Raw genomic sequence first — 27,680 nt, 5'->3', positions numbered from 1 at the left:
TTTTTTCCTGGTAGGACTTTTTATTTTATTTTTTTTAATTTTTAAAATTTATGAATTTTATTTTATTTATTGTTTTATACAGCAGGTTCTTATTAGTCAACAGTTTTATACACATCAGTGTATACATGTCAATCACAATCGCCCAATTGATCACACCACCCCCATCCCCCTGCCGCTTTCCCCCCTTGGTGTCCATATGTTTGTTCTCTGCATCTGTGTCTCAATTTCTGCCCTGCAAACCAGTTCATCTGTACCAATTTTCTAGGTTCACATATATGCGTTAATATACGATATTTGTTTTTCTCTTTCTGACTTACGTCACTCTGTATGACAGTCTCTAGGTCCATTCACATCTCTACAAATGACCCAATTTCGTTCCTTTTTATGGCTAATATGCTATTGTATATATGTACCACATCTTTATCGAGTTGTCTGTCGATGGGCATTTAGGTTGCTTCCATGACCTGACTATTGTAAATAGTGTTGCAATGAACACTGGGGTGCATGTACCTTTTTTTTTTTTTTTTTTTTTAAATATTTATTTATTTATCCTTGGCTGCACTGGGTCTTCGCCGCTGTGCGTGGGCGCGGGATTTCTGTAGTTGCAGCAAGCGGGGGCCACTCTGTTGCAGAGCACAGACTCCAGGCATGCGGGCCCCAGCAGTTGCGGCATGCGGGCTCAGCAGTTGTGGCTCGCAGGCTCCAGAGGGCTGGCTCAGTGGCTGTGGCACACGGGCTCAGCTGCTCCGCGGCATGCGGGATCCCCCCGAACCAGGGCTCGAACCCACGTCACCTGCATCGGCAGGCGGACTTTCAACCACTGCGCCACCAGGGAAGCCCCGCATGTGCCTTTTTGAATTAGGGTTTTCTCTGCGTATATGCCCAGTAGTAGGATTGCTGGATCATATGGTAGTTCTATTTTTAGTTTTTTAAGGAACCTCCACACTGTTCTCCATAGTGGCTGTATCAACTTACATTCCCACCAACAGTGCAAGAAGGTTCCCTTTTCTCCACACCCTCTCCAGCACTTGTTTGTAGATTTCCTGATGATGCCCATTCTACCTGGTATGAGGTGATAATTCATTGTAGTTCTGACTTGCATTTCTCTAATAATTAGTGATGTTGAGCAGCTTTTCATGTGCTTCTTGGCCATTTGTATGTCTTCTTTGGAGAAATGTCTATTTAGGTCCTCTGCCCATTTTTGGATTGCATTGTTTGTTTTTTTAATATTGAGCTGCATGAACTGTTAATATATTTTTAAGATCAATCCTTTGTCCATTGATTTGTTTGCAAATATTTTCTCCCATTCTGAGGGTTCTCTTTTGGGTTTTTTTATGGTTTCCTTTGCTGTGCAAAAGCTTCTAAGTTTCATTAGGTCCCATTTGTTTATTTTTGTTTTTATTTCCATTACTCTAGGAGGTGGATCAAAAAAGATCTTGCTGTGATTTATGTCAAAGAGTGTTTTTCCTATGTTTTCCTCTAGGAGTTTTATAGTGTCTGGGCTCACATTTAGGTCTCTAATCCATTTTGAGTTTATTTTTGTGTATGGTGTTAGGGAGTTGTCTAATTTCATTCTTTTACATGGAGCTGTCCAGTTTTCCCAGCACCACTTATTGAAGAGACTATCTTTTCTCCATTTTACATCCTTGCCTCCTTTGTCATAGATCAGTTGACTATAGGCGCATGGGTTTGTCTCTGGGCTTTCTATCTTGTTCCAGTGATCTATATTTCTGTTTTTGTGCCAGTACCATATTGTCTTGATGACTGTAGCTTTGTAGTATAGTCTGAAGTCAGGGAGTCTGATTCCTCCAGCTCCACTTTTTTCCCTCAAGACTGCTTTGACTATTCAGGGTCTTCTGTGTCTCCATAGAAATTTTAAGATTTTTTTGTTCTAGTTCTGTAAAAAATGCCATAGGTAATTTGATAGGGATTGTATTGAATCTGTAGATTTTTTGGGTAGTATAGTCATTTTCACAATATTGATTCTTCCAACCTAAGAACATTGTATATCTCTCTGTCTGTTGGTATCATCTTTAATTAGTTTCATCAGTGTCATAGTTTTCTGCTTACAGGTCTTTTGTCTCCCTAGGTAGGTTTATTCCTAGGTATTTTATTCTTTTTGTTGCAATGGTAAATGGAAGTGTTTCCTTAATTTCTCTTTCAGATTTTTTATCATTAGTATATAGGAATGCAAGAGAATTCTGTGCATTAATTTTTTATCTTGCAACTTTACCAAATTCATTGATTAACTCTAGTAGTTTTCCAGTAGCATCTTTAGGATTCTCTGTGTATAGTATCATGTCATTTACATCTTCTTTTCCAATTTGTATTCCTTGTATTTCTTTTTCTTCTGTCATTGCCGTGGCTAGGACTTCCAAAACTATGTTGAATAATAGAGTTGAGAGTGGACATCCTTGTCTTGTTTCTGATCTTAGAGGAAATGCTTTCAGTTTTTCACCATTGAGAATGATGTTTGCTGTGGGTTTGTCGTATATGGCCTTTATTATGGTGAGGTAGGTTCCCTCTATGCCCACTTTCTGGAGAGTTTTTATCATAAATCAGTGTTGAATTTTGTCAAAATCCTTTTCTGTATCTATTGAGATGATCATATGATTTTTATTCTTCAATTTGTTAATATGGTGTATCACATTGATTGATTTGCATTTATTGAAGAATCCATGATCTCTGGGATAAATCCCACTTAATCATGGTGTATGATCCTTTTAATATGTTGTTGGATTCTGTTTGCTAGTATTTTCTTGAGGATTTTTGCATCTATATTCCTCAGTGATATTGGTCTGTAATTTTCTTTTTTTGTAGTATCTTTGTCTGGTTTTGGTATCAGGGAGATGGTGGCCTCATAGAATGGGTTTTGGAGTGTTCCTTCCTCTGCAATTTTTTGGAAGAGTTTGAGAAGGATGTGTGTTAGCTCTTCTCTAAATGTTTGATGGAATTCATCTGTGAAGCCATCTGGTCCTGGACTTTTGTTTGTTGGAAGATTTTTAATCACAGTTTCAATTTCATTACTTGTGATTGGTCTGTTCATATATTTTATTTCTTCCTGGGTCAGTCTTGGAAGGTTATACCTTTCTAAGAATTTGTCCATTTCTTCCAGGTTGTCCGTTTTATTGGCATAGATTTCCTTGTAGAAATCTGTTAGTATGCTTTGTATTTCTGCGGTGTCTGTTGCAACAACTTCTTTTTCATTTCTAAATTTATTGATTTGAGTCCTCTCCCTCTTTTTCTTGGTGAGTCTGGTTAATGGTTTATCAGTTTTGTTTATCTTCTCAAATAACCAGCTTTTAGTTTTATTGATCTTTGCTATTGTTTTCTTTGTTTGTATTTAATTTATTTCTGCTCTGATCTTTATGATTTCTTTCCTTCGGCTAACTTTGGGTTTTGTTTGTTCTTCTTTCTCTAGTTCCTTTAGATGTAAGGTTAGATTGTTTATTTGAGGTTTTTCTTGCTTCCTGAGGTAGGCTTGTATAGCTATAAACTTCCCTCTTAGAACTGCTTTTGCTGCATCCCATAGGTTTTGGACTGTCGTGTTTTCATTGTCATTTGTCTCTAGGTATTTTTTGATTTCCTCTTTAATTTCTTCAGTGATCTCTTGGTTATTTAGTAACATATGTGTTCGTGTTTTTTACGTTTTTTCCCCTGTAATTCATTTCTAATCTCATAGCATTGTGATCAGAAAGGATGCTTGATATGATTTCAATTTTCTTAAATTTACTGAGGCTTGATTTGTGACCCAAGATGTGACCTATCCTGGAGAATGTTCCATGTGCACTTGAGAAGAAAGTTTAATCTTCTGTTTTTGGATGGAATGTGCTATAAATATCAATTAAATCTATCTGGTCTATTGTTTCATTTAAAGCTTGTGTTTCCTAATCAATTTTCTGTTTGGATAATCTGTCAATTGGTGTAAGTGAGGATTAAAGTCCCCCCCTATTGTTGTGTTACTGTTTCCTCTTTTATAGCTGTTAGCAGTTGCCTTATGTATTTTTTCCTATGTTAGATGCATATATATTTATAATTTTTATATCTTCTTCTTGGATTGATCCCTTGATCATTATGTAGTGTCCTTCCTTGTCTCTTGTAACATTCTTTATTTTAAAGTCTATTATATCTGATATGAGTATTGCTACTGCGGCTTTCTTTTGATTTCCATTTGCATGGAATAAGTTTCTCATCCCCTCACTTTCAGTCTCTATGTGTCCCTAGGTCTGAAGTGGGTCTCTTGTAGACATCATATATATGAGTCTTGTTTTTATATCCATTCTGTGAGCCTGTGTCTTTTGGTTGGAGCATTTAATCCATTCATGTTTAAGGTAATTATTGGTATGTATGCTCCTATGACCATTTTCTTAATTGTTTTGTTTTTGTTTTTTTAGGTCCTTTTCTTCTCTTGTGTTTCTCACTTAGAGGATTTCCTTTAGCATTTGTTGTAGTTTAGGTGGTGCTGAATTCTCTTAGCTTTTGCTTGTCTGTAAAGCTTTTGATTTCTCCATCGAATCTGAATGAGATCCTTGCTGGGTAGAGTAATCTTGGTTGTAGTTTCTTCCCTTTCATCACTTTAAGTATATCATGCCACTCCCTTCTGGCTTGTAGAGTTTCTGCTGAGAAATCAGCTGTTAACCTTTTGGGAGTTCCCTTGTATGTTATTTGTCATTTTTCCCTTGCTGCTTTCAATAATTTTTCTTTGTCTTATTTTTTGCCAATTTGATTACTATGTATCTCGGCGTGTTTCTCCTTGGGTTTGTCCTGTATGGGACTCTCTGCGCTTCCTGGACTTCGGTGGCTATTTCCTTTCCCATGTTATGGAAATTTTTGATTATAATCTCTTCAGATATTTTCTCTGGTCCTTTCTCTCTCTCTTCTCCTTCTGGGACCCCTATAATGTAAATGTGTTGTGTTTAATGTTGTCCCAGAGGTCTCTTAGGATGTCTTCATTTCTTTTCATTCTTTTCTCTTTATTCTGTTCTGCAGCAGTGAATTCCACCATTCTGTCTTCCAGGTCAGTTATCCGTTCTTCTGCCTCAGTTCTTCTGCTATTGTTTCCTTCTAGTGTAGTTTTCATTTCAGTTATTGTATTGTTCATCTCTGTTTGTTTGTTCTTTAATTCTTCTAAGTCTTTGTTAAACATTTCTTGCATCTTCTCGATCTTTGCCTCCATTCTTTTTCCGAGGTCCTGGATCATCTTCACTCTCATTATTCTGAATTCTTTTTCTGGAAGGTTGCCTGTCTCCACTTCATTTAGTTGGTTTTCTGGGGTTTTATCTTGTTCCTTCATCTGGTACATAGCCCTCTGCGTTTTCATCTTGTCTGTCTTTCTGTGAATGTGGTTTTTGTTCCACAGGCTGCAGGATTGTAGTTCTTCTTGCTTATGCTCTCTGCCCTCTGGTGGATGAGGCTCTCTAAGAGGCTTGTGCAAGCTTCCTGATGGGAGGGACTGGTGTTGGGTAGAGCTGGGTGTTGCTCTGGTGGGCAGAGCTCAGTAAAGAGCTCTGAATCGCTTTCTCTTTTGTAAATAAGTTCATTTGTATCATTTTTTAAGGTTCCACATATAAGTGATATCATATGATGTTTGTCTTTCTATGTTTGGCTTACTTCACTTAGTATGATAATCTCCAGGTCCAACCATGTTGCTGCAAATGGCATTATTTCATTCTTTTTCATGGCTGAATAATATTCCATTGTAAATATATCTCACATCTTCTTTATCCATTCATCTGTTAATGGACATTTAGGTTGCTTCCATGTCTTCGCTATTGTAAATAGCATTTCAGTGAATATTGGGGTACGTGTATCTTTTTGAATTATGGTTTTCCCCAGATATATGTCTAGGAGTGAGATTGCAGGATCATATGGTAGCTCTATTTTCAGGTTTTCAAGGAACCTCCATACTGTTCGTTATAGTGGCTGTATCAATTTACATTCCCACCAACAGTGTAGGAGGTTTCCTTTTTCTTCACATCCTCTCCAGCACTTATTATTTGTAGACTTTTTGATGATGGCCATTCTGACCGGTGTGAAGTGATACCTCATTGTAGTTTTGATTTGCATTTCCCTAAAATGACTCTACTACCCAAGGCAATCTACAGATTCAGTGCAATCCCTATCAAATTATGAATGGCATTTTCCACAGAACTAGAACACATAATTTAAAATATTTTATGGAACAATGAAAGACCCTAAATAGCCAAAGCAATCTTGAGAAAGAAAAGCAGAGCTGAGTATTCAGGATCCCTGACTTCAGACTATACTATAAAGCTACAGTCATCAAAACAGTATGGTACTGTCACAAAAACAGAAATATAGATCGATGGAACAGGATAGAAAGCCCAGAAATAAACCCACACATCTGTGGTCAATTAATCTACAACAAAGGAGGTAAGAGAATATACAGTGGATGAAAGACAGTCTCTTCAATAAGTGGTGCTGGGAAAACTGGACAGCTACATGTAAAAGAATGAAATTAGAACAACTGTCACACCATGCACAAAAACAAACTCAAAATGTATTAAAGACCTAAATGTAAGACCAGATACTATAAAACTCCTAGAGGAAAACATAGGCAGAACACCCTCTGACATAAATTACAGCAATATCTTTTTGGATCTGTCTTCTAGAATAATGGAAATAAGAACAAATATAAAAAAAGGGGACCTAATTAAACTTAAAATCTTTTGCACAGCAAAGGAAACCATAAACAAAATGAAAAGACAATGTACAGAATGGGAGAAAATATTTACAAATGACACAGCCAACAAGGGATTAATCTCCATAACATACAAACGGTCCATACTGCTCCGTATCAAAAAACACCCCAACCCAATCAGAAAATGGGTAGAAGATCTAAATAGGCACTTCTCCAAAGAAGACTTACAGATGACCAACAGGCAGATGAAAAAGTGAAAGTTTTCTTCACTCTTCTTCAGAGTCACCCATGAGATGGGCTGTGATACAGTAGTATCTCATTAGTTCCACTGCCCACATATTATGCAAATCCACCTGTAAAAACAAGGCTGATTTTTTCTTTCTCTGTCACCTGATTATAGGGAACCTCACATGATTCCATAACTGGAGCCTGAGGAAGGGTGGGCAACACACAGAAGTAGGGATCAGGAGAAACTGATCTATCTGCTCAAGCAACGTACTTGTGTTTTCTGATCTGTTAAGACATGATATTGTATATGTCCTTTCCACTTAAAGATACTGATACTGCATCTTCTTAAACTCATGGCTTGTTGCATCAGCTAATACTGTACCTACTTTGTTATAAAAAACCCAATTTTTATATATATATATATATATAAAATTTTTTTTTTTTTTTTTTATTACATGTTTGCAGTACACGTGCCTCTCACTGTTGTGGCCTCTCCCGTTGCGGAGCACAGGCTCCAGATGCGCAGGCTCAGTGGCCATGGCTCACGGGCCCAGCCACTCTGCAGCATGTGGGATCTTCCTGGACCAGGGCACGAACCCGTGTCCCTTGCATCGGCAGGCGGACTCTCAACCACTGCGCCACCAGGGAAGCCCAAAAATCCGATTTATAATAGTCACTTTGTTTCCTTTAGTCAGGCTTTCAGTCTCTACCAGAGTTTAGTAGAAATAAAATAATTGCTTCTTCAACGATAATAGTTATCCACACAAGAAAGTAGTTTTTATCTGAAAATTTTGATGTTTATACTGATTCTCCTCTTGGGGCCAAATAGGGCCTCCATTAGAGCATCTTAATTTGCCAGAGATACTTTGACTACTGTTGCTTCTACTGTGTTACAAGGCTTAAGTGGAAAAATTAATTGCACCACAGCTTGAATCTGCTGCAGAGTAGTGTCGTGCTCTGGGTCCCACTCACAACTAGCTGACTTATGTGTTAAGTAAAATGTAAGAGCACCACACGCACATGTGGTTTAAGTTGCTTTCTAAGTATAGAGGTCCATCATAGGTTGCATTTTTCAACAACTGGTAGAAATTACAGGGTGCGGCAACCTGCTTTTTCTTTAGATACCCATAGATAACATGGACCACTGAATCTCTAAAAATTTCACTGATACACTAGAGACTAAATTTTCAGGGAGTTTATCTTCCACCCTCTGACATACTTGACATAAAGCATCTTGACAGCTAGTGTCTGGTACTTCCTATTCACAGGTGCAATCATAATGTCATCAGTGTTGTGGACCAACATGATATTCTTTGGGATATTAGTTCAAGCCCCTGTGGACAGGCCCTGAGGTAAGACAATAAAGGTGTATTGATGTCCCTGCCAGGTAAAATCCAATTACTTCAGATATGCCTTGCCAATGGAGAAAAGTTTATTTGCCACATTAATAGCTGCATGCCACACGTCACTGGCTGTGTTGATTTGCTCCGGTAAAGATACACATCTGGAGGAAAGCTGCAGTAAAGATACACATCTGGAGGAAAGCTGCATCACTCTTTGATGACATTAACAATAACCCACAGTCATAGACCCATCCAGCTTTCGCATTGGCCAAACAGGCAATTTAAACAAGGATAGACTATGAATCATCACCCCTGCATCTTTCAAGCTGTTGATGGTTAAAGTAATCTCTATAATTCACTCAGAAATGTGGTACTGCACTTGGTTTAGTATTTTGCTAAGGAGGAGTAAATTTAGGGATGTCCACTTGGTCTTTCTACCATATTAGCCCTTATTCCATGAGTCAGAAAACCAGCTTATGATTTTTTTCCATTTGCTGGGTATAGCTATTTCAACTGCAAATATAAAATTAACATGTGGGAACACCACAGGATGTTCTACTTGATTAACTAGGACGAACACAAGATGGACTCAGGCTGAAGGTCCATTTATTATTGACCTAACTTCCACATGGACCACACAGTACTATTTTATTCCTCCACATTTGCATTAATTCAGAGCCAGTGTCCCTAAAGTCTGATTGCTACTCCTTCCAAGTTCATAGCCATTCTATGTAAATAGCTTCACAGACCCTTGGAAACATCTTGCAGAAATATTTGCAGTATATATTTGTATTAGTATTCTCTTGTCGATGTAACAAATTACCAAAAATTCAGTGGCATTAAAACAACACAAATTTATCATCTTGTATTTCCATAGGTTAGAAGTCTGATACAGTTCCCACTAGGCTGAAATCAAGGTAAGGCTATGTTCCTTTCTGGCACCTGTAAGGTCGGATCTTAACAAATGGCACCGCGAAACAGAGGAAAGCTTCAAGTGAGCTTTATTAGGGAGCGCTCCCGGGCGAGGTTCACTGGTCCGAGAGAAGGGGGCCAGAGAAGTTGCACCCGGGTGAGGCTTGGGCAAGATTTTATAGGGGAAGAAGGGAAAGGGGTGTGGTGAATCTGGGAGGGTGCAGGGTATTCCTTATTTGGTGGTCTCTTCGGGTATCGTGGCAATATCTGATGCCGGTTGCATCAGTCTTGGGACCGTTAGTCCCGCCCCTCGAAAGGTGGGAAGGCTGGGCCGGGTGGAAAGTCCCCAGGTCAGTTCCTGGAACTGGGTGGTCCAGACAGTCTCCAGGTCAGTTTCTGGAACTGGGTGGTCCGGAGAGTTTTGTTCTGATGCAACCTGTGAATCTGATTGCGTTCCCCTGCCTCGGGCCAGTTGGCCTTACATCCCGACATCTTTGGTGTAATGGGGCGGCGTTCTGATCTCTGGCTACTTATTGCTGAATGGAGGCATCGAAAGGGGAGTCGGGCGACCAGAGGTCCGAGGCTGAGGGGAGACCAGTGGATGATTCTGTAGGAAGCAAGGTGTAAGGGCCGAGGAGCATTTGGTTTGTGGCCACCCGAGAGGCTTCCTCCATGCGCCTGCGAAGGAACCTAAGAAAACAGGGAGCAAGCATGAACAAGATACAGATGAGAATTAAGGGGCCTAGGATTGGTGTCAGCCAGGTATAGAGGGTGGACCGCCACCAGTCGGGAACTGGGGGAGGTGGACTGTCGCTGCCTGCGTTGGAGTTCTTCGTTTAAGCGCCGGAGAGCATCTACATTGTCCTCAACGACCGCTGTCTCGTTGATGTAGTAGCAGCGCTCTTCCTGTAGGAAGAGGCAGGTACCTCCTTTGTCGGCTGTCAGAAGGTCCAGGGCGCGTCGATTTTGGAGGGCAACTCGGGCTACTGAGGTGATCTGGCGCTGGAGGGAGGTGATGGAGGCGGCAGAAGCCTCGATGGCTAGCTGGAGTTTCTGTTCTAGGTCACGGGATGTTGAGACACTGTGTGTTAGGGCTTCTCCCCCAATGCCTGCAGCAACGAGAGAGGAGGCGAGGGAAATGCCTGCGACCATAGGGAGAAAGATGGCCCTTTGGCCCTTAGAGAGGTCGAGGGCCCGTGTGAGTGCTATCAGTTCAGCCCTTTGAGAGGTTGTCCCTTCTGGGAGGCGGTTGGCCTCGATAATGGTTGAGATGGTTACTACCGCATAGGCCGCCCTGCGGCGTCCGTCGGGGCCGAGTATTGAGCTGCCATCTACGAAGAGGGTGCGGTCCGGGTTTAACAGTGGAGTATCAAAGCGTCCCTCCCTAGGCGGGCTGAGGGCCTCTACGACTTGGGGGCAGGAGTGGGAAGGGGAGGTCCCGGTATCAGAGATAGGCAAGAGGGAGGCCGGGTTTAGGCGGGGGCGGGGGGGGGGGGGTCGAGGGAGATAGCAGGCTTTTCACTGAACAGTAGGTGGAACTCCTGGATGCGGGAGGGGCCCAGGAGGGAGAGAGACTTGTGGCCTAGGAGGTCGACCAGCCGGTGGGAGGAAAACACGCTTAGTGGGTGGGCCAGAGTCAGTTTGAGTGTTTGGTCAGTTCGGCTGCCGCTGCTAGGGCCCGAAGGCATGGTTGCCATCCCCGAATGGTTGGGTCTAGCTGGTTAGAGAGGTAAGCCACGGGGCGGTAGGAAGGCCCTACAGGCTGGGCAAGGAGTCCAGTGGCTATTCCGGCCCGTTCATCCACAAGAAGGTGAAAAGGTCGTTTGGGTTGAGCAGAGAAAGGGAAGGAGAAGATATCAGAGCGTTACGGAGGGTGAGAAAGGCCTGTCGAATGGCGGAAGAAGAGGTGAGGGGTCCTTGAGGGGTTTCTTTAGCGGCTAGATATAAGGGTTTAGTGAGGAGAGCAAAGTTAGGGATCCAGTGTCGGAAAAATCCTACGAGGCCCAGAAAGGAGAGAATTTGTTCCGCTGTTTCCGGAGGTGGAGTTCACGGATAATCCGGGTGCGGTCGGCTGTTAGACCTTTTGTGGTAGGGGTAAGGTGGAGCCCCAGGTAGGTTACAGAAGATACAGATAACTGAGCCTTGGCTGGGGAGACCCGATAACTGCGAGAGCCAAGGTAATTGAGGAGATCTGCAGTATGTTGTCTTGAGAGGCTGAGAGACGGGCTACAAAGGAGGAGGTCATCTACATATTGAAGGAGTGTGCTGGGGGTAAGGGAGCAGGAAGTGAGGTCCCGTGCCAGCGCCTGACCGAAGAGGTGAGGACTGTCGCGGAAGCCCTGGGGAAGAACTGTCCAGGTGAGCTGACTGGAAGTATGAGTATCCGGATCCGTCCAGGTAAAGGCAAAGAGGAAATAGGAGTCGGGATGTGGGGGATAGTGAAAAAGGCATCTTTGAGATCCAGAACCGTAAAGTGGGCTGTGGATGGGGGGATATGGGAGAGCAAGGTGTATGGGTTTGGTTCTACTGGGTGGAGAGGAATTATGGCCTCATTGATTAGTCGGAGGTCCTGGACCAGGTGATAATCCCCAGAGGACTTGCGGACAGGCAGGATGGGGGTGTTGCAGGGAGAGCCAGTGGGGATAAGGAGTCCCTGGTTTAGGAGTCTGGTGATAATAGGTTGTAGGCCCCTAAGGTGAGTCTAAGAGATGGGAAATTGGGGTCTTGATGGAAATTTGGAGGGGTCCTTTAGGCAGATGAGGACGGGGGAATGGTGTGTTGCTATTATGGGCTTAGAAGTATCCCAGACTTGGGCATTGATTGGGTTTGGTGTGATTGGAAGAGGGGGATAGGAGGGGGAGGGTTCTAGAGACAGGCCGAGAAGAGGAAGCAGGAGTTGGGAGGAGGGGACCTTAGGGTCAAGTCTAATCAGCTGGAGGGAGGCCCCTAAGTGGAAAAAGACATCTCGGCCTAGCAAGGGAACTGGGCAGCATGGTATGACTAAGAAGGAATGAGTAAAAGGGAGTCCTTCGATATGACATGGGAGTGGACCGGTCTGGAGTGGGAAGGATGGTTTGCCATCAATACCCATGACCGAGATCTGGGAAGGAGAAACTGGCCTGGAATAAGTAGGCAGGACCGAATAGGTAGCCCCCATGTCCACCAGAAATGAGATGGACTTACCTGCTACCTGTAGTGTTACCCTGGGCTCGGCGAGGGTGATGGGGGTCTTCGAGTCCGGGCACCGTCAGTCGTCAGCCAATCCCAGCAGTTCGAGTGGTAATGCCGTTGGGTCGGCCTGCCCCCTGCGTGGAGACGCTGAGGGAGGGCCAGTCTTGGGCAGTCACTCTTCCAGTGGCCCATTAGCCCGCAGCTGGGACAGGGCTTAGAAAGAGGTAGGGGATTGGGACATTGCCGAGCCCAGTGGCCTTGTTTTCCGCATTTGAAGCAGCCCCCGGCGGGGTTGCCTTTTGCGGACCCCGTGGATGCTGTGATCCATGGGAGATGGCCGGCCTTAGGGCGGCTACAAGAGCTTGGGTTTGGAGGGCCACCTTCTGACCACCTGTCGGCTGGATTCTGCCAAATCCTCACGGCCATTATAGACTTTAAAGGCCATTTTTACCAGGTCTCGAATAGGGGTTTGAGGGCCGTCTTCTGCCCGTTTTAATTTCTTTCGGACGTCCGTGGCTGATTGGGTGATAAAATGGGTGGCCAGGACCGCTGCCCCTGCCGGGGTGTCAGGATCCAGCTGGGTGTAGAGAGTTAAAGCCTCTGTAAGGCGATTGAGAAAGATAGCTGGATTTTCGTTAGGTTCTTGGGTTATCTCTTTTAGTTTTTCAAAATTGACTACCTTATGAGCGGCAGCCTGCATGCCAGCCAGGAGGCATTGGATCATGAGGTCGCGTTTACGGTGGCCATCTTGGCCATCCTGATAAGTACAGCCTGGATAGGTGCCAGGTACGGCAGTCGCTCCGACAGGCATCGAGTTGTTGGTAAGGTGAACCTGATCTGCATGGTTTCGGGCAGCCGTTTGAATTCTTTCCCTTTCGTCAGGGGTTAAGGTAGAGGACAGAACCACAAAGATATCGTGCCAGGTTAGATGGTAAGCTCGAGATAGGTAGCGAAATTCTTTGATGTAGTGGGAGGAGTCGGCAGAGAAGGAGCCTAATCGTTTTTCAGTTTGAGAGAGGTCCTGGGGAGAGAAAGGGACATGGACCCTGACCAGTCCTTCCGCTCCTGCTACCTCCCTCAGAGGGCAGAGGAGATTTGGATCTTGGGAGTCGTGAGAGCGTGTATGTATGTGCACTAATTGGCGAAGCAAGGGGCGTGGGAGGAGAAACCGTTGAGGGAGGCGGGGGAGCGGTTGGAGGGGCCGGAGCAGGGTTCGGGAGGAGGAGGGACCGCTTCAGGGTAGGGTGGAGGTTGGAGAGGAGCTCTGGAGGGGGGAGAGGCGAGAGATTCGGGTGGGTCGGTTAGTGGGGAGGAATCATCATCCAAGGGGATTGAGGTTTTGGGTGGAGGAGATGTTTGTTTGGGAAGGAGGATTTGAGGTAGAACAATTGACGCAAAGGGAGGGGCGAGAGCGCAAATACCAAAAAACCTGGACATAGGGGACCTCAGACCATTTGCCCGTCCTGCGGCAGTAATTATCTAGATCACGGAGGATGTTAAAATCGAAAGTCCCTTCAGGAGGCCATTTGGATTGATTGTCTTGAGGATAAGCCGTCGGCGACGGAGATCTTGGGAGAAACTGAGGGCTGTAAAATTGGCTAGGAGACACCCCAGGGGCGTCTTAGGATCTTGTCTCGATTGTGAGCTTCCCATGACCCCCAGTCTGTCCCTGAGTGATTGGAGAGGGAGAGAGGCGTCCCTGGTCTCAGTCTCCAATTCATGGCAGGTCAGAGGGTGGTCAGGCGATTGAGACGTCTCCACAGTTGCCCGAGGCCCGGAGAGAGGACGGAGGTCCCTGAGGCGGCCGCGATTAGGGACAGGGAGTCCGGTGGGCCGGGACTCTGGGGGTCGGAGGGAACAAGGGAGGGGGACTTACCCCGTTTTCTGCCGGATCGGGTGGATGAGTAGAGGTTCCCTGGTTGTCTCCTGGGGGAGGGGAGGAGCGGCCCATGCGGTAACCCGCGGGGCTTGATACCCCTCCCGGGTTTTGGCACCAAATGTAAGGTCGGATCTTAACAAACGGCACCGCGAAACAAAGGAAAGCTTCAAGTGAGCTTTATTAGGGAGCGCTCCCGGGCGAGGTTCACTGGTCCGAGAGAAAGGGGCCAGAGAAGTCGCACCCGGGCGAGGCTTGGGCAAGATTTTATAGGGGAAGAAGGGAAAGGGGTGTGGTGAATCTGGGAGGGCACAGGGTATTCCTTATTTGGTGGTCTTTTCGGGTATCCTGGGGGACCGTTAGTCCCTCCCCTCGAAAGGCGGGGGAAGGCTGGGCCAGGTTCAAAGTCCCCAGGTCAGTTCCTGGAACTGGGTGGTCCGGAAAGTCTCCAGGTCAGTTTCTGGAACTGGGTGGTCCGGAGAGTTTTGGTCTGATGCAACCTGTGAGTCTGATTGCGTTCGCCTGCCTCGGGCCAGTTGGCCTTACAGCACCTTTAAGAGAAAATATTTCCTTGCATTTTCTAGCTCTAGAGGTTGCCCACATTCCTGGCTCCCTTCCTCCATCTTCAAAGGCAGCAACGTTTCATCTCTCTGGCCATTCTTCCTTGTAACATTTCCCTTTGACTCTCTGATCTCTTTTTAGCCTCCCCTTCCAATTTAAGGACTCTTTTAGTTACATTGAATTAATCTGGATAAGGCAGAAAAATCACCCTTTTTAAATGTCAGCTGATTGATTGGAAATCTTAATTCCATATGCAATCTTAATTCTATTTTGCCATAGAATCTAACATAGTCCATATAATCTAACATAGTGACAGTTTTCCTGGATTAGGACAAAGACATCTTTGGGGGTTCATTATTCTGTCCTACCACAATACTATAATCTTATTGCAGAGTACTTCCTCAAAGATATCAGACTCCCCTTCTATAAAGGACTGCTAATTGGGTGAGAAGCCATGACTATCTATGTTGACAGTTCAAATAAGCTGACTGCTCACCATGCCTAGGGAATATTTGTTTATACACAGGCATACCTTGGAGATATCGCAGGTTCAGATCCAGATCAATGCAATAAAGTGAATACCACAATAAAGTGAGGGACATAGTTCTTTTAGTTTCCCAGTACATATAAAAGTTACGTTTACACTTTTTACTGTAGTCTATGAAGTGTACAATAGCATTATATCTAAAAGACAATGTACATACCTTAATTTTAAAATACTTTATTGCTAAAAAATACTAACCATCATCGGAGCCTTTAGTGAGTCATAATCTTTTTGCTGGTGGAGGGTCTTGTGCCAGTGCTGACGGCTGCTGACTGATGATCAGGGCGGTGGCTACTGAAGCCTGGGGTTGCTGTGGCAGTTTCTTAAAATAAAACAGTGAAGTTGCCACATTAGTTGACTCTTCCTCTCACTAGCGATATCTTTGTCACTTACAACGCCCTTCCATAGAATTTTACTCACAGAACTTTCAAAATGGCAGCAGTCCTCTCAAACCCTGCCCCTACTCTATCAAATAAAGTTACATAATAGTCTAAATCCTTTATTCTCATATCAAAAATATTTGTAGTATCTTCACCAGAAGTAGATTCCATGTCAAGAAACCACTTTCTGTGCTCATCCATAAGAAGCACCCCCTCACCTGTTCAAGTTTTATGAGATTGCAGCAACTCAGTCACATGTTCAGGCTCCACTTTTTTTTAACATCTTTATTGGACTATAATTAATTGCTTTACAGTGTAGTGTTAGTTTCTGCTGTATAACAAAGTGAATCAGCTCTGTGTGTCTGTATATCCCCATATCCCCTCCCTCTTGGATCTCCCTCCCACTCTCCTTACCCCACCCCTCTAGGTGGTTGCAAAGCTATTTCCACCATATTTGCAGTTATTTTCTCCAAAATCATCCATGAGGGTTGGTATCAACTTCTTCCAAACTTCTATTAATGTTGTTATTGGGACCTCTTCCCATGAATCACTAATATGCTTCATGGCATCTAGAATGGTGACTCCTTTCCATAGAGTTGTCAATTGACTTTGCCCAGATCCATCAGATCCACTATCTATGTCAGCTATAGCCTTATGGGATGTATTTCGTAAATAATAAAATTTGAGAGTCAAAATGACTCCTTTATCTACAGGCTGCAGAGTGGATGTTGTGTTAGCAGGCATGAAAACAACATGAATCTCGTCGTACATCTCTATTAGAGCTCTTGGCTGGCCAGGTGCATTGTCAGTGAGTAGTAACATTTTGTAAGGAATCTTTTTTTCTAAGCAGTATGTCTCAACAGTGGGCTTAAAGTATTCAGTTAACCATGTTGTCAACAGATGTACTCTCATTGAGACTTTGTTGCTCCATTTATTGAGAACAGGCAGAGTAGATTTAGCGTAACTCTTCAGGGCCCTGGGATGTGGGGAATGGTAAATGAGCATTGACTTCAACTTCAAGTCACCAGCTGCATTAGCCCCTAAGAGAGTCAGCCTGGCCTTTGAAACTTTGAAGCCAGGCATTGACTTCTCTTTGGCTATGAGAGTCTTAGATGGCATGCTCTTCCAATAGAAGGTTGTTTTGTCTGCATTGAAATCTACTGTTTAGAGTAGCCACCTTCATTAACTATCTCAGCTGGATCTTCAGAATAATTTGCTGCAGCTTCTACACCAGCACTTCTGCCTTAATGTTATGGAGACAGCTTCTTTCCTTAAACCTCATGAATCAACCTCAGCTAACTTCAAACTTTTCTCTGCAGCTTCTTTACCTCTCTCAGCTTTCATAGGATTGAAGCGAGTTAGGACCTTGCTCTGGATTAGGCTTTGGCATAAGAGAATGTTGTAGCTGGTTTGATCTCCTAACCAGACCACTGAAACTTTCTTCTTATCAGCAATAAGGCCCTTTCACTTTCTTATTATCATGTATTCAGACGAGCACTTTTAATTTCCTTCAAGAACTTTTCCTTTGCATTCACTTGGAAGCCTAGTTTTTGCCCTATCTCAGCTTTGTACATGCCCTCCTCACTAAGCTAATTTATTTGTCTTTTTACTTAAAGTGAGAGCTGTACAACCCTTCCTTTCATTTGAACACTTAGAGACCATTGTAGGGCTATTAATTGGCCTAATTTCAATATTGCTGTGTCTCAGGGAATAGAGAGGCTTGAGGAGAGGGAGAGAGATGGGAGAGAGAGGGAAATGGCTGGTTGGTGGAGCAGTCAGAATACACACAATATTATCAGTTAAGTTCACAGCCATCTTATGAGGGTGCAGTTCATGTTTCCCCAAAGCAATGACAATATGGTAGTCACAACAAAGGTCACCCGGTCACCATAACAAACATAACAATAATGAAAAGTTTGAAATGTTTTGAGAATTGCAAAAATGTGACACAGAGACATGAGGTGAGCAATTGCTGCTCGAAAAATGGTGCTGAGAGAATTTCTCCATGTAGGGTTTCCACAAAACGTCAACTTGTAAAAAACACAATATCTGGGAAGCTCAGTACTGCAAAGGGCGATAAAACCAAAGACACCTGTAGATGAAGTAGCACTTTAGTAAACTGACCATCTGTTTCATTCCTTGGCTCACCGTAAATCATAAACCACTCTCATAGATTCCTTCATGTCAGAATACTCTCATCTCCACCTTATCCATGATGCCTGTCACAGTGTTGGTGACCACATTGTTTCTCATGGCTACTTACTCTTACCTGGACTCCTTGCTCCAGAATTCCATCATGTCTTTTGAATTCAGGAACTTCATTTTAAAGGAAGCATTTCACACTATCAGTCCTAGCCTAAGAGACAGCCATCATGGAGATTTTATGGATGCCGTCTCTCATTATTTAATTTTGTAATGTTTTAGAGAGTGGAGTGTCCACTGGGTCCTCCTGGTGGTTAGAGTCAAGGAAACGGTGTTCTATTTCTACATAATAACTTCAATCCACTACTTGCATCTCTCTGTCTCAACTGCTTCCTAAAAATTATGCCAGGGAAATTCTGTCATTGAAATTTTATTGAATTGAAGTCATCATTAAAACCATGATTCGGTCAATCAAACTAATAACCTGCTGGGTCACTTACAGCTGTTCGCAGTAACACATTATATCAATAATCTTGGGGACTTCCGGGAGATGGCAGAAGACTAACACGCGGAGATCCCCTTCCTCCCCACAGATACACCAGAAATACATCGACTCCTGGAACAACTCGTACAGAACACCTACTGAACGCTGGCAGAAGACCTCAGACCTCCCGAAAGGCAAGAAACCCCCCCCATGTACCTGGGTAGGGCAAAAGAAAAAAGAATAAACAGAGACAAAAGGATAGGGACGGGACCTGCACCAGTGGGAGGGAGCTGTGAAGGAGGAAAGGTTTCCACACGCTAGGAAGCCTCTTCGCAGGCAGAGACTGCGGGTGGCGGAGGGGGGGAGCTTCGAAGCCGCAGAGGAGAGCACACCAACAGGGCTGTGGAGGGCAAAGCGGAGAGATGCCCGCACAGAGGATCAGTGCCAACCAGCACTCACCAGCCCAAGAACCTTGTCTGCTCCCCCGCTGGAGCGGGCGGGGCTGGGAGCTGAGGCTCGGGCTTCAGTCATAGCACAGGGAGAGGACTGGGGTTGGTGGTGTGAACACAGCGTGCAGGGGGTTAGTGCACCACGGCTAGCCAGGAAGGAGTCCGGGGAAAAGTCTGGAGCTGCCGAAGAGGCAAGAGGCTTTTTCTTCCCTCTTTGTTTCCTGGTGCGCGAGGAGAGGGGATTAAGAGCGCTGCTTAAAGGAGCTCCAGAGACGGGCGCGAGCTGCGGCTAAAAGAGCGGACCACAGAGACGGGCATGAGACGCTAAGGCTGCTGCTGCCACCACCAAGAAGCCTGTGTGCGAGCACAGGTCACTGTCCACACCCCCCTTCTGGGGAGCCTGTGCAGCCCGCCACTGCCAGGGTCCCGGAATCCAGGGACAACTCCCCTGGGAGAATGCACGGCGCGCCCAGGGACAACTCCCCTGGGAGAATGCAACGTCATGCCGGCCTCTGCTGACGTGGGCTCGCCCTGCACTCCATGCCCCTCGCCACCCCACCCCCCAGCCTGAGTGAGCCAGAGCACCCGAATCAGCGGCTCCTTCAACCCCGTCCTCTCTGAGGGAAGAACAGACGCCCTCCGGGGACCTACACGCAAAGGCGGGGCCAAATCTAAAGCTGAACTCCTGGGAGCTGCTGTGAGAACAAAGAAGAGAAAGGGAAATCTCTCCCAGCAGCCTCAGGAGCAGCGGATTAAAGCTCCACAAACAACTTGATGTACCTGCATCTGTGGAATACATGAATAGACAACCAATCATCCCAAATTGAGGAGGTGGACTTTGAGAGCAAGATATATTTTTTCCCCTTTTCCTCTTTTTGTGAGTGTGTATGTGTATGCTTCTGTGTGAGATTTTGTCTGTATAGCTTCGCTTCCACCATTTATCCCAGGGTTTTATCCGGTTTTTTTTTTGTCTTTTTTCCTTAATAATTATTTTTTTATTTTAATAAATTTATATTTTATCTTTATTTTATTTTACTTTATCTTCTTTCTTTCTTTTTCCTTCCTTCCTTCCTCCCTCCCTCCCATCTTTCTTCCTTCCTTTCTTTCTTTTCTTTCTTCCTACTTCTACTAATTCTTTCTCTCTACTTTTTCTCCCTTTTATTCTGAGCTGTGTGGATAAAAGGCTCTTGGTGCTGCAGCCATGAGTCATTGCTGTACCTCTGAGGTGGGAGAGCCAACTTCAGGACACTGGTCCACAAGAGACCTCCCAGCTCCGTATAATATCAAACGGCAAAAATCTCCCAGAGATCTCCATCTCAACACCAGCACCCAGCTTCACTCAATGACAAGCAAGTTACACTGCTGGACACCCTATGCCAAAAAACTAGCAAAACAGGAACACAACCCCACCCATTAGCAGAGAGGCTGCCTAAAATCATAATAAGGCCACAGACATCCCAAAACACACCACCAGGCGTGGACCTGCCTACGAGAGAGACAAGATCCAGCCGCATCCACCAGAACACAGGCACTAGTACCCTCCACCAGGAAGCCAACACAACCCACTGAACCAACCTTAGCCACTGCGGACAGACACCAAAAACAACGAGAACTACGAACCTGCAGCCTGTGAAAAGGAGACATCAAACACAGTAAGATAAGCTAAATGAGAAGACAGAAAAATACACAGCAGATGAAGGAGCAAGATAAAAACCCACCAGACCTAACAAATGAAGAGGAAATAGGCAGTCTACCTGAAAAAGAATTCAGAATAATGATAGTAAAGATGATCCAAAATCTTGGAAATAGAATAGACAAAATGCAAGAAACAAAGACCTAGAAGAACTAAAGATGAAACAAACAATGATAAACAACACAATAAATGAAATGAAAAATACCCTAGATGGGATCAATAGAATAACTGAGGCAGAAGAACGGATAAGTGACCTGGAAGATAAAATAGTGGAAATAACTACACCAGAGCAGAATAAAGGAAAAAGAATGAAAAGAACTGAGGACAGTCTCAGAGACCTCTGGGACAACATTACACGCACCAACATTCGAATTATAGGGGTTCCAGAAGAAGAAGAGAAAAAGAAAGGGACTGAGAAAATATTTGAAGAGATTATAGTTGAAAACTTCCCTAATATGGGAAAGGAAATAGTTAATGGAGTCCAGGAATCACAGAGCGTCCCATTCAGGATAAATCCAAGGAGAAATACGCCAAGACACATATTAATCAAACTGTCAAAAATTAAATACAAAGAAAGCATATTAAAAGCAGCAAGGGAAAAACAACAAATAACACACAAGGGAATCCCCATAAGGTTAACAGCTGATCTCTCAGCAGAAACACTGCAAACCAGAAGGGACTGGCAGGACATACTGAAACTGATGAAGGAGAAAAACCTGCAACCAAGATTACTGTACCCAGCAAGGATCTCATTCAGATTTGATGGAGAAATTAAAACCTTTACAGACAAGCAAAAGCTGAGAGAGTTCAGCACCACCAAACCAGCTTTACAAGAAATGCTAAAGGAACTTTTCTAGGCAAGAAACACAAGAGAAGGAAAAGACCTATAATAACGAACCCAAAACAATTTAGAAAATGGTAATAGGAACATACATATCGATAATTACCTTAAATGTAAATGGACTAAATGCTCCCACCAAAAGACACAGATTGGCTGAATGGATTAAAAAACAAGAATCATATATATGCTGTCTACAAGAGACCCATTTCAGACCTAGAGACACATACAGACTGAAAGTAAGGGGATGGAAAAAGATATTCCATGCAAATGGAAACCAAAAGAAAGCTGCAGTAGCAATTCTCATATCAGACAAAATAGTGTTTAAAATAAAGACTATTAGAAGAGACAACGAAGGACACTACATAATGATCAAGGGATCCATCCAAAAAGAAGATATAACAATTGTAAATATTTATGCACCCAACATAGGAGCACCTCAATACAGAAGGCAAATACTAACAGCCATAAAAGGTGAAATTGACAGTAACACGTTCATAGTAGGGGACTTTAACACCCCACTTCCACCAATGGACAGATCATCCAAAATGAAAATAAATAAGGAAACACAAGCTTTAAATGATACATTAAACAAGATGGACTTAATTGATATTTATAGGACATTCCACCCCAAAACAACAGAATACACATTTCTCTCAAGTGCTCATGGAACATTCTCCAGGATAGATCATATCTTGGTTCACAATCAAGCCTTGGTAAATTTAATTGAAATTGTATCAAGTATCTTTTCTGACCACAACGTCATGAGACTAGATATCAATTACAGGAAAAGATCTGTAAAAAATACAAACACATGGAGGCTAAACAATACACTACTTAATAACGAAGTGATCACTGAAGAAATCAAAGAGGAAATCAAAAAATACCTAGAAACAAATGACAATGGAGACACGACGACCCAAAACCTATGGGATGCAGCAAAAGCAGTTCTAAGAGGGAAGTTTATAGCAATACAAGCCCACCTTAAGAAACAGGAAACATCTCGAATAAACAACCTAACCTTGCACCTAAAGCAATTAGAGAAAGAAGAACAAAAAAACCCCAAAGTTAGCAGAAGGAAAGAAATCATAAAAATCAGATCAGAAATAAATGAAAAAGAAATGAAGGAAACAATAACAAAGATCAATAAAACTAAAAGCTGGTTCTTTGAGAAAATAAACAAAATAGATAAACCATTAGCCAGATTCATCAAGAAAAAAAGGGAGAAGACTCAATAGAATTAGAAATGGAAAAGGAGAGGTAACAACTGACACTGCAGAAATACAAAAGATCATGAGAGATTACTACAAGCAACTCTATGCCAATAAAATGGAGAACCTGGAAGAAATGGACAAATTCTTAGAAATGCACAACCTGCCAAGACTGAATCAGGAAGAAATAGAAAATATGAACAGACCAATCACAAGCACTGAAATTGAAACTGTGATTAAAAATCTTCCAACAAACAAAAGCCCAGGACCAGATCGCTTCACCGGCAAATTCTATCAAACATTTAGAGAAGAGCTAACACCTATCCTTCTCAAACTCTTCCAAAATATAGCAGAGGGAGGAACACTCCCAAACTCATTCTAGGAGGCCACCATCACCTTGATACCAAAACCAGACAAGGATGTCACAAAGAAAGAAAACTACAGGCCAATATCACTGATGAACATAGATGCAAAAATCTTCAACAAAATACTAGCAAACAGAATCAACAGCACATTAAAAGTATCATAGTCCATGATGAAGTGGGGTTTATTCCAGCAATGCAAGGATTCTTCAATATACGGAAATCTATCAATGTGATAAACCATATTAACAAATTGAAGGAGAAAAACCATATGATCATCTCAATAGATGCAGAGAAAGCTTTTGACAAAATTCAACACCCATTTATGATAAAAACCTGCAGAAAGTAGGCATAGAGGTAACTTTCCTTAACATAATAAAGGCCATATATGTCAAGCCCACAGCCAACATCGTCTTCAATGGTGAAAAACTGAAAGCATTTCCACTAAGATCAGGAACAAGACAAGGTTGCCCACTCTCACCACTCTTATTCAACATAGTTTTGGAAGTTTTAGCCACAGCAATCAGAGAAGAAAAGGAAATAAAAGGAATCCAAATCAGCAAATAAGAAGTTAAGCTGACACAGTTTGCAGATGACATGATACTATACATAGAGAATCCTAAAGATGCTACCAGAAAACTACTAGAGCTAATCAATGAATTTGGTAAAGTAGCAGGATACAAAAGGCACAGAAATCTCTGGCATTCCTATACACTAAGGATGAAAAATCTGAAAGTGAAATCAAGAAAACACTCCCATTTACCATTGCAACAAAAAGAATAAAATATCTAGGAATAAACCTACCTAAGGAGACAAAAGACCTGTATGCAGAAAATTATAAGACACTGATGAAACAAATTAAAGATGATCCAAATAGATGGAGAGATATACCATGTTCTTGGATTGGAAGAATCAACATTGTGAAAATGACTCTACTACCCAAAGCAATCTACAGATTCAATGCAATCGCTATCAAATTACCACTGGCATTTTTCACAGAACTAGAACAAAAAATTTCACAATTTCTATGGAAACACAAAAGACCCCGAATAGCCAAAGCAATCTTGAGAACGAAAAATGGAGCTGGAGGAATCAGGCTCCCTGACTTCAGACAATACTACAAAGATACAGTAATCAACACAGTATGGTACTGGCACAAAAACAGAAATATAGATCAATGGAACAGGATAGAAAGCCCAGAGATAAACCCACGCACATATGGACAGCTTATCTTTGATAGAGGAGGCAGGAATGTACAGTGGAGAAAGGACAGCCTCTTCAATAAGTGCTGCTGGGAAAATTGGACAGGTACATGTAAAAGTATGAGATTAGATCACTCCCTAACACCATACACAAAAATAAGTTTAAAATGGATTAAAGACCTAAATGTAAGGCCAGAAACTATCAAACTCTTAGAGGAAAACATAGAACACTCTATAACGTAAATCACAGCAACATCCTTTTTGACCCACCTCCTAGAGAAATGGAAATAAAAACAAAAATAAACAAATGGGACCTAATGAAACTTCAAAGCTTTTGCACAGCAAAGGAAACCATAAACAAGACCAAAAGACAACCCTCAGAATGGGAGAAAATATTTGCAAATGAAGCAGCTGACAAAGGATTAATATCCAAAGTTTACAAGCAGCTCATGCAGCTCAATAACAAAAAAACAAACAACCCAATCCAAAAATGGGCAGAAGACCTAAATAGACATTTCTCCAAAGAAGATATACAGACTGCCAACAAACACATGAAAGAATGCTCAACATCACTAATCATTAGAGAAATGCAAATCAAAACTACAATGAGATATCATCTCACACCAGTCAGAATGGCCATCATCAAAAAATCTATAAACAATAAATGCTGGAGAGGGTGTGGAGAAAAGGAAACACTCTTGCACTGCTGGTGGGAATGTGAATTGGTACAGACACTATGGAGAACAGTATGGAGGTTCCTTAAAAAACTACAAATAGAACTACCATATGACCCAGCAATCCCACTACTGGGCATATACTCTGAGAAAACCAAAATTCAAAAAGAGTCATGTACCAAAATGTTCATTGCAGCTCTATTTACAATAGCCCGGAGATGGAAACAACCTAAGTGCCCATCATCGGGTGAATGGATAAAGAAGATGTGGCACATATATACAATGGAATATTACTCAGCCATAAAAAGAAATGAAACTGAGTTATTTGTTGTGAGGTGGATGGACCTAGAGTCTGTCATACAGAGTGAAGTAAGTCAGAAAGAGAAAAACAAATACTGTATGCTAACACATATATATGGAATATAAGAAAAAAAAAAGGTCATGAAGGACCTAGGGGCAAGATGGGAATAAGACACAGACCTACTAGAGAATGGACTTGAGGATATGGGGATGGGGAACGGTAAGCTGTGACAAAGCGTGAGAGAGGCATGGACATACATACACTTCCAAACGTAAGGTAGATAGCTAGTGGGAAGCAGCCGCATACCAGAGGGAGATCAGCTCGGTGCTTTGTGACCGCCTGGAGGGGTGGGATAGGGAGGGAGGGAGACTCAAGCGGGAAGAGATATGGGAACATTTGTATATATATAACTGATTCATTTTGTTGTGAAGCAGAAACTAACACACCATTGTAAAGCAATTATACTCCAATAAAGATGTTAAAAAAAAAGAATCTTGATTAAATACACCCATGTTAATAAATTTATTCTCTCTGGTGTAACATTCTTAAAATCCAATCCCAGACATACTCCCTGTGTTCCAGCTGATATAAATTAGCAATATATTGCAATTCTTTGGCTTGTAAGCCATCTGTTTATAGAGGTGATTCTTGTAGGTTTCCTCCTTGGGTATATTGATATTTACCTACTTATGGACTTGAGAGTAATGAAGGGCATTTGGGTGAATTATTAAAAGAATAGGATGCCCCTTGTGAAGCAAGCCTCACAGGAGCTTTAAGAAAGGAAGGACTAATCTATTTATTTATTATTTTAAATATTTATTTATTTGGCTGTGCCGGGTCTTAGTTGCAGCATGCATGATCTTTAGTTGCAGCATGTGGGATCTAGTTCCCTGACCAGGGATTAAACCCAGGCCCCCTGCACTGGGAGCATGGATTCTTAACCAGTGGACCACCAGGGAAGTCCCAGACTAATCTATTTAGACAGGAGAAGAGAGGCTATTTCTGCCTGCAAAGGGAGCTTAGAAATATTTAGAGGTTCAAGTTTCATCACAGCTTATCTAAAACAATCTAATAAAAAAGATCAGAATCTCACTCATTCCAAATAATGTCCTAAATTAAACAAAAAATGACTTGTTTAGGTTGTGTTTTCAACTTGAGTTCTGATTGTGAAATACGCATATTTATTTTTTGATATAATCCTAAACTACGTATTCTCTGAGGTTACTAAAACAGGAATCTGAAAACTGAAAAGTATAGCCCAGAGCCCATGGTGAGAATGGTTTACAGGGTTAATAGGAAAAAGATTATGTAACATAGACTGTCCCACAAGTCCTGAAATTTTTACTATCTGACCCTTTATAGAAAATAAGTTGCTGAACCTTGAACAAGAAAAAAGTGATTATTTTAAGGTTATGCAGAAGGCGTAGGGTTTCCGCTGACACTGCCTTAATGTAAGCATTATAAATCCAGTGCCTTTTCTGTACACTCCAGCACTTTCATAAGTAGTCATCCTACTTCTCAGACTTCGTAGTCATTATTATGTCTCTACTGTCAAGTAGAACAACTACTTGGCCTCCTGAGACTTGCAGGCAACCAACACTTCACCCAAGCATTTACAGATCATAATTTCATAAAATCACACATTACCAGTATCCCATTTGCACTAGAAAACATATTATCAAAGTATTAATACTCAAAGAACAGAACACTTCGATCTCATATTGAGAGTCTTGGTACTAGAAACTATATCAGTCAGAATCTAGTCAGAAAATGGAAAGCATCACATGTATTTCAAGCAGAGGTAATATAAGAAACTATTTACCTGTATAATGGAAGAACATAGAAATAACCCAGAAACAAGGAAATCAAAAACAAGCAGTAGCAGGAATTCCCTCACACCTCTATGACTATAAAGATAAAAGGAAAAGATGAGCTCAGGAGCAGGTCCATCACACAGAAGCAGGAACTATAGTGAGTCTGTCTTTCAAGACCTGAGATTATGGAGCTCAGCGTTGTTCAGCAGTTGATGGACCAACGGCGGTGGTGTTAAGGAATGTAACTGCTTTTGTTCATGCTGTTTAAAGCAGGTGAGTGGGGATATCCTGCCTTTTCCTTTCCTTCCTGCCTTGCAGTCTTCTTATATACCTGTGTAGACTAAAGCTATTTGGAAATGGAAAGCAAGGAAATCTGGGAAATGCTATTCCCTTCTAGAAAGAGGAAGGCAGAGAAACATGGGAATTGGACATGAAACAGAAAGATAGCTGTCATGTTTGTTTTGTAACCAGCAACATGCTAAAAAGTCTCTTACTCTAATAATTTATCAGTATATTCTGCTTCACTCTGTATAATGTATATTATAATGTATAATACTATATTTTTGTGTTTAATAATTATTTTCCAATACATACACTATCATTTTTTTCTTGACTTACTGAACTCAGTAGGGTTTTTGATAAAATATTAAATAAAGGTACTAAAGGTGAGCATTCTTATCTTTTCACTACAGCAAAGGGAAAGTATTCAATATTTCACCATTAAGTATGATGTTTGCTAAGGGTTATGGGGTGCCTTTATTTTTTACTTTTTTGGTTTTATTGAGGTATAATTGATATACAAAAAAACTCCACATATATTATACAGTTTGGACA

General features: G+C 42.4%; 2 long non-coding RNA genes across 3 annotated transcripts in view; one reads left to right on the top strand and one right to left on the bottom strand.

Annotated features, from left to right (window-relative positions):
* LOC113612166 (uncharacterized) overlaps nucleotides 1-18,485 on the top strand; it is a 41,973-nt gene extending 23,488 nt beyond the window's left edge. For both annotated transcript variants that reach the window (XR_003429752.1, XR_003429745.1), the window contains exons 3-5: nucleotides 8,158-8,241; nucleotides 9,110-9,149; nucleotides 18,321-18,485. This is a non-coding gene — a long non-coding RNA (uncharacterized LOC113612166). The remainder of the gene's footprint in view (nucleotides 1-8,157; nucleotides 8,242-9,109; nucleotides 9,150-18,320) is intronic.
* LOC113612171 (uncharacterized) overlaps nucleotides 15,210-27,680 on the bottom strand; it is a 45,170-nt gene continuing 32,699 nt past the window's right edge. The window contains exon 3 of the long non-coding RNA XR_003429753.1: nucleotides 15,210-15,618. This is a non-coding gene — a long non-coding RNA (uncharacterized LOC113612171). The remainder of the gene's footprint in view (nucleotides 15,619-27,680) is intronic.

Source organism: Aethalodelphis obliquidens, unplaced genomic scaffold (genome assembly GCF_003676395.1).
Source record: "Aethalodelphis obliquidens isolate GAN/ISIS:26980383/991018 unplaced genomic scaffold, ASM367639v1 scaffold3, whole genome shotgun sequence".
Taxonomy (NCBI): Eukaryota; Metazoa; Chordata; class Mammalia; order Artiodactyla; family Delphinidae; genus Aethalodelphis; species Aethalodelphis obliquidens.
Note: the sequence above shows the minus strand (reverse complement) of the source record. Positions and strands in the feature narration are given on the sequence as shown.